We start from the raw sequence: 7,089 nt of genomic DNA, 5'->3' as shown, positions 1-7,089 counted from the left end.
AACAAATAACAAAACAAAATGATTAGTCAAAACTGGATCGTCACTAAATTAATAATTAGTTAAAAAAATGATGATTACCTTGTATAGTTTTAAAGAACCCTAATTCTTTATTTTCCCTTATATTCTTAGTTCTCCGATAGATTAAAGAGGAGAAAGGAGAGAACTTAAATAGGCGCTCTTTTTAATTTGATAATCAAAGACGCATTAAAGAAAAAAGGATTCTGTTATCTTGTGCATCCATGTACAAGATAAGAGCTAATCATTGGCATAGGAAAGTGTAAAGCACAATAAAATATATGAGAGAGGATGATTCTTTGCATTGAAGAAGGTAAACATGCATGGATTTTTGAACTTCTCTCTCCACAAATGCATTCTCCAATGATTTTTTTCTAATGTGTTCTTTATATCAGAAAGTTTTTTTTTGGTGGAACAAAATTATAGGTTTTATAGAACCTTCCAGAAGTGTAGTCAACTACATTTCTAGAGTCCAAAAAAGATTCTTATATTCCACCTCCAACAATACATGGTATTCCAAACACTAACGACAACTTTTTAGGTGATGATCTTAGCACATATGTTTCATCCTCTACGTTGAAAATAAACGTATGATCATTTATTTCAGAAATGAACTGGTGTGCATTGCAGACAATTTGGACAACAGGTAATGACTTATTCCATCCAGTAGCAATAATGTCCTGTTCCAAAAATACTTTGGATACCCTCCCCAACGGACTCCTATATAAAGCATGTCTATGTTCTTCATTCAAAGCCTCATGTTTTGGAAGAGCTTTAATCTTTTCAGCAAGAGCAATGGCTCCAACAAAGCTACACTTTATCTTCTTATCTACAATTTTTTTTTAAAAAGAAGAAAAGAAGATTAATGGTTACTTTATATAAATATTAGCTGATAAAAGAAGATAAAGTGTGGCGGTTAACGTGTTTTCAGGAGAAGATTAATGTTTTCTCTGAAAATGAAACTGAAAAATGAAAAAAAGGAGAGACGGTTAACGTGTTTTCAGGAGATCGTGGGCGGTAACAGTTAAGGTAAAGGATATTATTGTCTGTGTGGTATTTTTTTTTAATTATGGACCAAATGGAAAAGGTAGATTCAAAGGACCAAATGGTTGTGGGCCCGGGTATAAAATGACAAAATGATATTTTTCCCACAAGAAAAAGCATGATTAGCATAGATGGGTACAAGGGTTGGCATGATGCCCTTTCATACGGGAAAAAAAAGTTAAAACTGATAGCAGAATCACTAAATGGTATTATGCTAATCCTGGTATGCGCCTTTGGCAATCCTCAGCTAAAGGTCACCCCAAATTTGAAGATGAAAATATATAAAAAGACTACTATTTTATGCAAAACAGTCGCAGACTCGCAGTCGCATAAGCTAGAAATTCTTAACAAACATATAAACCAGGATTAAAAGTGACAAAAGGAAAAGTAAAAGTAAAAGAAAAAAACAGTGACTCATTTTAGGCGAGCATTAATCCATCAGACACGAGCGATAGACCCCGTATAGTGGAAAAGACGAACAGATAGCGCTCCACGCGTTTCCGGGAACGTGCATATGCATGGTTGTTCCAGGTTTTGAATTCTTTTGAAATGCGTATCCTTTATATCGTACGTGATAACCCCATGAACAAGGGGGGAATTTTTTATCAGCAGCAATAGCTTTGGCGAACCTTCCCCTTCCGGGTCTACTTCATCATAAAGCATTACGCTACATTTGAGAAAGTCTACAACCAGCATGGGGTATGAGACTTTTAGACCCGATTCCAAATCCATGCGATATTTCAGATTCCACCCAGTGTACGCGGTATCCATCTCAAAGACGTCAAAACAGCTTCCTACACCTGTGCCATCTTGCACAATCATTTGCAAGTGACCCCTGCAAACATCAAAGTGACGAACCCTTTTTCTTACTCTGTCAATTACGTATAGCGTCACTGCAAGATGCTTGATTACTTCTTGATCAACTTCAAAATAAACTAAAGTGCCGTGAGAGCTCATCCAGTTTAAAGAACCATTCCAGTAGACACCTGATTCAGATGAAACATACGCCTGTAATTGAAAATTTTCTCCGCAATTCTTCGAAGAGGATGTCTGGGAAGAGTAAATATCAATTTGATAGCCACTTCGTCTTTCCCATAAACTTATTACTTTAAAATAAGGTGATTTTGATGGATCGAAAGCTAAACTTACTGAAGCAAGCGAGCAATAACCGCATCTGCGAGGTATGAGTCTATACTTTCCTGTGTATGGGTTATAAACGTAGTACGCACGACCCCAACAATTCCTCGGTTTCTCGCTACTACACAGAAGAAGGCCGTTGCACGACTGTTCTATTTTTATTCCTTTTTTATTCTTACCAAAAACCCAAGGCTTTACAGGGACACTACTAGTAGCATCTTTATCAATAAAGTTATATTCTGTTTCTTTAAATCTATCCGTCAAACACAATGATTTGCGAATAAACGTTCCAGAATACCAAAGCCGACACTTCTTTTCAAGTGATTTTTGGAAACTAGAATCTGAGATTACCGAGTCCCATTGTTTGCAGACTATTTTCAACGCAATAATGGCCTTTACTGGTAGACATAATAAAATCTTTGATAGCAAATCTATGTTGCAACATACAAAAGAGGCCGACGGTGAAATCTTACCTTTTCTACTGCGCTTTGATAATGGACACATGGCAGGTATGTTTCTTTCAATGCTTGCTTGCTAGGGTTGGTTTTTAGTCTTATATAAATATGTTGAAACACTTCACCTAATTAGACTATGTTTTCTAATCATCCTAAAAATAGGATTCCGAATTAGATTTGATTTACATAAAATTATCCATTAGACGTAAATAGGGGATTAGCCGCTGAGAGAATGGTTCTGGAGGCTAGGGCATGGAATGATTTTCCAGGCAGCGGAATTGATGGACTAGTCATTATCGTAAATCAGCAAGTACAGATTCTTTCAAGGAAATTGCACTTGGCCAATTTACCTCCTAAGAAAAAAAGGCTTGGGTTAGAATAAAACTGTTCTTGCCTTATATGGAACTAGTATATTGCCCGTGCCATAATGGCACGGGGCGGAAGGGAAGCTGGTGCTAATTTCAATATATTTATGTTTTAGTTTTTTTCGTTCACATTTACAGTCGCACACTACCACCATTGACTTTCATCTATCCTTTTTTTTTCGTAAGGATCTGCAACTCTGTAGACCGTATTTTGTTTTCAGCAATTTTTATTTTACACAAAATATTACAGGGGCCATATTACCACCACCACCAACCATACTGCAGCCTCATCTTCCGTCTCATTAACTTTGGTAGTTAGTTTTTTTGGTTGTAATTAGAAATTAATGTTTGTGCGTTCGATTAGTAGTTAGTTTTTTTTTTGTGTGTGTGATTGAATTGGATTAGTCAATTAACTTTGATTCGTCTGATTTTGATCTCGATTTAGTATTCTAATAAGAAATAGGAAGAAATAATTAGGACATTGTCGAAGAAGATTGGATTTGGGTAATCGGTAAAGTTCAAAATCAAAATCAGAGTTGTTGTTTCTCTCTGAAGGAATGATAGTGGTGGTGCTGGTTACGGTGATGGTGTTCATTCTTGAATTGAAGGAATAAATAGTGGTGGTGCTGTATCAGTAATTAGGTTAGAGTTTTGGTGATGGTTTGTGTATGGGTGGTGCTGCTGGTTATGGCAGAGGTGGTGGTGAAGGAATAGCGTAGCAGAGATGGTGGGGAAGCCGAAGGAATTTCAGAAATTTTGGTTAATACTGATTCGAAGTTTCCGGCGCAATTTTGTCGAGCGAAGAACAGAAGATTGTGTCATCTATTTACCCCTGGATATTTTGACATTTACAACACAAAATTAGGTAGTAGAGAAAACACGGAGGGGTAATCGCGTCATTTGGTATAGAGTCTAATCTGTTTTACCCTTAGCTTTGTATCTATTTACGGAAATACCTCGAAGAAACGGAAAACAGAAGGGACTACTTAGTCTTTTCGGGGTGTCCGGACCAAAAATTGGTAGACACCAAACAAATCATTTTCTTTCATATTATAGATGCATTAAGCTGTCCGGAAGCATGCAATTAAGTGTTGAAGATTTCAAGTCAAATTTCTGTCTCAAGCTGCTAAAGTTTTACTTTTATCTCTTAGTTCAACTTCATCACCATTGCTGTTTTTCCTTCATCAGTATATGGTTTTATTGCAAATGGATGTTGTTATCAGTTTGAGGGTGTGTGTGTGTTTGCTTCTAGTTGTTGTTTGTTCAATCTATACAGTGTTGTGTGTTTGTTTCTAGCTGTTCTGCGTTCAACCTTTACTCTGTTTGTAAAGGCTTGAGTGTATTTTGTCAATGTCCGTAAATACATTTTCTGTCAGGTATTTGTGTAAATGCCAGACTTTACCTCTTGTAACAATATCTCTTATTATTACTCTGAAGTATATCTTTCATTACATATTATATTATAAGGTTTCCCAACATCTATCTTGATTCAATTTGAGTTTGTCATTCAGTTGTGTATAATGTGGTATTCTGACATCTTGAGAAATACTATCCTTTACCCATTTCCAACTTCTAGAGTGTTGTTGCTGCTTCATATACATATCAGTGAACCTTCTCCTTGGGTTAATATACCCATAGAATCATCTCCGAAGAAGTCACCTACCAAGCCTTGATTCTTCCAAGAAACTTCATGCAACTCTGGAAACTTGCAGAAGTGCATCCCCATTGCAAACATCCAGCCCGAACATAGTTCTGGTTTCACTAGCGACCATATGCAAATGCCTCGTGCAAAGACCGTAGGCTATGAGTAATATCTCATCCACAGACTTGTGCAGTAATTTACGGGCTTTTCATCCCGTCCATTGTCCTGCATACTGTACTAGGGCTGTCAATGGGTATCCATTACCCGGAACCGGATCCGGTATATTAGGGTCCGGTTCCTGGTCCTAAAGTTGGACTCATTAACTGCTTAGGACCCGGCGGGTAATTACCCGATTGGACCTGAATTTAAATGGGTCCAAGCGGGTAATTACCCGATTGGGTACCCGTGGATATCGGGTACCCGTTTATTCATTCTTTTATTCATGTTTTTAGCAAAATTATAAGTATTTTTTCTAGTTTTAGCTTTGATATTTTACTCATTTAAATTTTTTCTCTTACATTTAATCTTAATTTAGTACATTCATAAAAAATAATAATAATTTTTTATAAAAATTACTTAAATCCAAGTTAAAAAGAGAAATATATTAAGTTTTTGAGATTTTTTAAACAGTTTTCTTTAGACCCAATGGGTACCCGGAACCGACGGGTATCCGGGTATTTAAATGGGTCCGATTATGGGTCCACAAGTTTAGGAACCGGACCCAGAACCGTTAGGAACCGGACCCGGAACTGTTAGGAACAGGACCCGACCTTTATAAGTAGGATCCGGGTCCGGGTCTAGTAATAACCGGGAGGACCCGGACACGTTGACACCCTATACTGTACTTATCTCCTACAATCTGCCTCCACGTAGCCTGGGTGTTCGTAAAGAAGTGCCCAATCATTCATTTGCATATTATAGAGTCAGTCATGTTCTATATCCTTCCAAATACTCTTCCGAGCAACGAGAATGAGGGACCCATTTTATCCTTTTGCAGTAACAACACTAGAAGCCTGCTAAAGGCAATCGGTTCTCCCTCATGGATTAATTCCGATCAGTCTAGAAATCATCAGTTAATTGAGTTTCTGCAATCCTTAGGAAAGTTTTTATTACCTTATCTTTCGATTTTAGGCGTCTCTCCTAGATGGGATTTTTCTTTTTAGGTGCACGCCACAATCGGATGCCTAGCCTCCCTAATTAGAGTTTTTACTTCTATTGCCTTCTATTAAGGTCTTATTATAAGGTCTTACTTTTGCCTTTTTCTTCTTTGCTTATTTGTAGGATGTAGGAGTTGAACTCAGGACCTATGGCTTGCATCTTCCTTTCTTGACCATCTGTGCATCTTCTTGTATGCGGCATTATGAAACAATACTGCGGCTTTATCATATCTTCGTTCTTATTATGTCATCTGTGCTACTTTTCTTGTGCGAAATGAACGCAAAATGTGGAAACTTGACTTGTATTCGCTCTTGTAGAAAAATGTGTTAAAAAATATAATTGCGGTCAGAATCGATCTTGCGACACCCAACTCGTACTCCTGACTCTGAACCACCTTTGCGTCTTCTTCCGTGCCAAAGTAATGCATCATGCTGAAACTTAACTTATATTCTTCTTTTGTCGTTTTGGAAAAAATATGTGAAAAATATGAGTTGGGTGAGAATTGAACCCGTGACATCAAACTTGTTCACTTCGCTCCCAACGATTTGTGCCAACCATCCTATGAGAAATACCTGTGCGAAATAATCACCAACTCTCTTCTATGCGAAATAATCACCAACTTTCACATTCCTCTTGAAATGTCACACAACAAAAAGAAATGCAAGAGGTGAGAGTTGAACCCTTGACCTACCTCTTGCATTCATGCCTCTTGACCAACTGTGCGAAGTAATCCAAACCAGCTCTGTGCAAAGATGAAAAATAATACGTGTGTTGGGATTCGAACGCACATTCTGCTCTCTTGACCAATTGTATCGCTTCGCATGTGTGTAATAATTAAACAACCGCACAAGTTTATCTTATATTCGCTCATATCTGTTCAAAAGTATATTTTGTATATCAAAAATATGTGTGAGTGTGGATTCAAACACATGACTCCTGGCTTGTAGAATTCCATGCGAACCAACTGTGCAGGCTCCTCTTGTGCGAGATTAACACATAACATTTTCCTCTTTTTCTTTTATTCGCTCTTAGAGATGAGAAGAAAATGAAAAATATGTATCCGTGTGAATTCCAACTCGTGACCTGTTGTTTCTTTTTTCCAACTCAAACCATCTGTGCGAGTTTCTGTTTGTGACAGAAATCACAGCGCATGCCTCCTATCCGTATCTTCGACTTCCTTCAGCAATTTGCCTCTTGCTTTCTCTCTCCTGAACACCAAAATCTTCCACTTAAACTTTGATTTTTTTCCTCTGAGTTTTGTAGATTTGGTAAG

Source organism: Papaver somniferum, chromosome 7 (genome assembly GCF_003573695.1).
Source record: "Papaver somniferum cultivar HN1 chromosome 7, ASM357369v1, whole genome shotgun sequence".
NCBI classification, from domain to species: domain Eukaryota; kingdom Viridiplantae; phylum Streptophyta; class Magnoliopsida; order Ranunculales; family Papaveraceae; genus Papaver; species Papaver somniferum.
Note: the sequence above shows the minus strand (reverse complement) of the source record.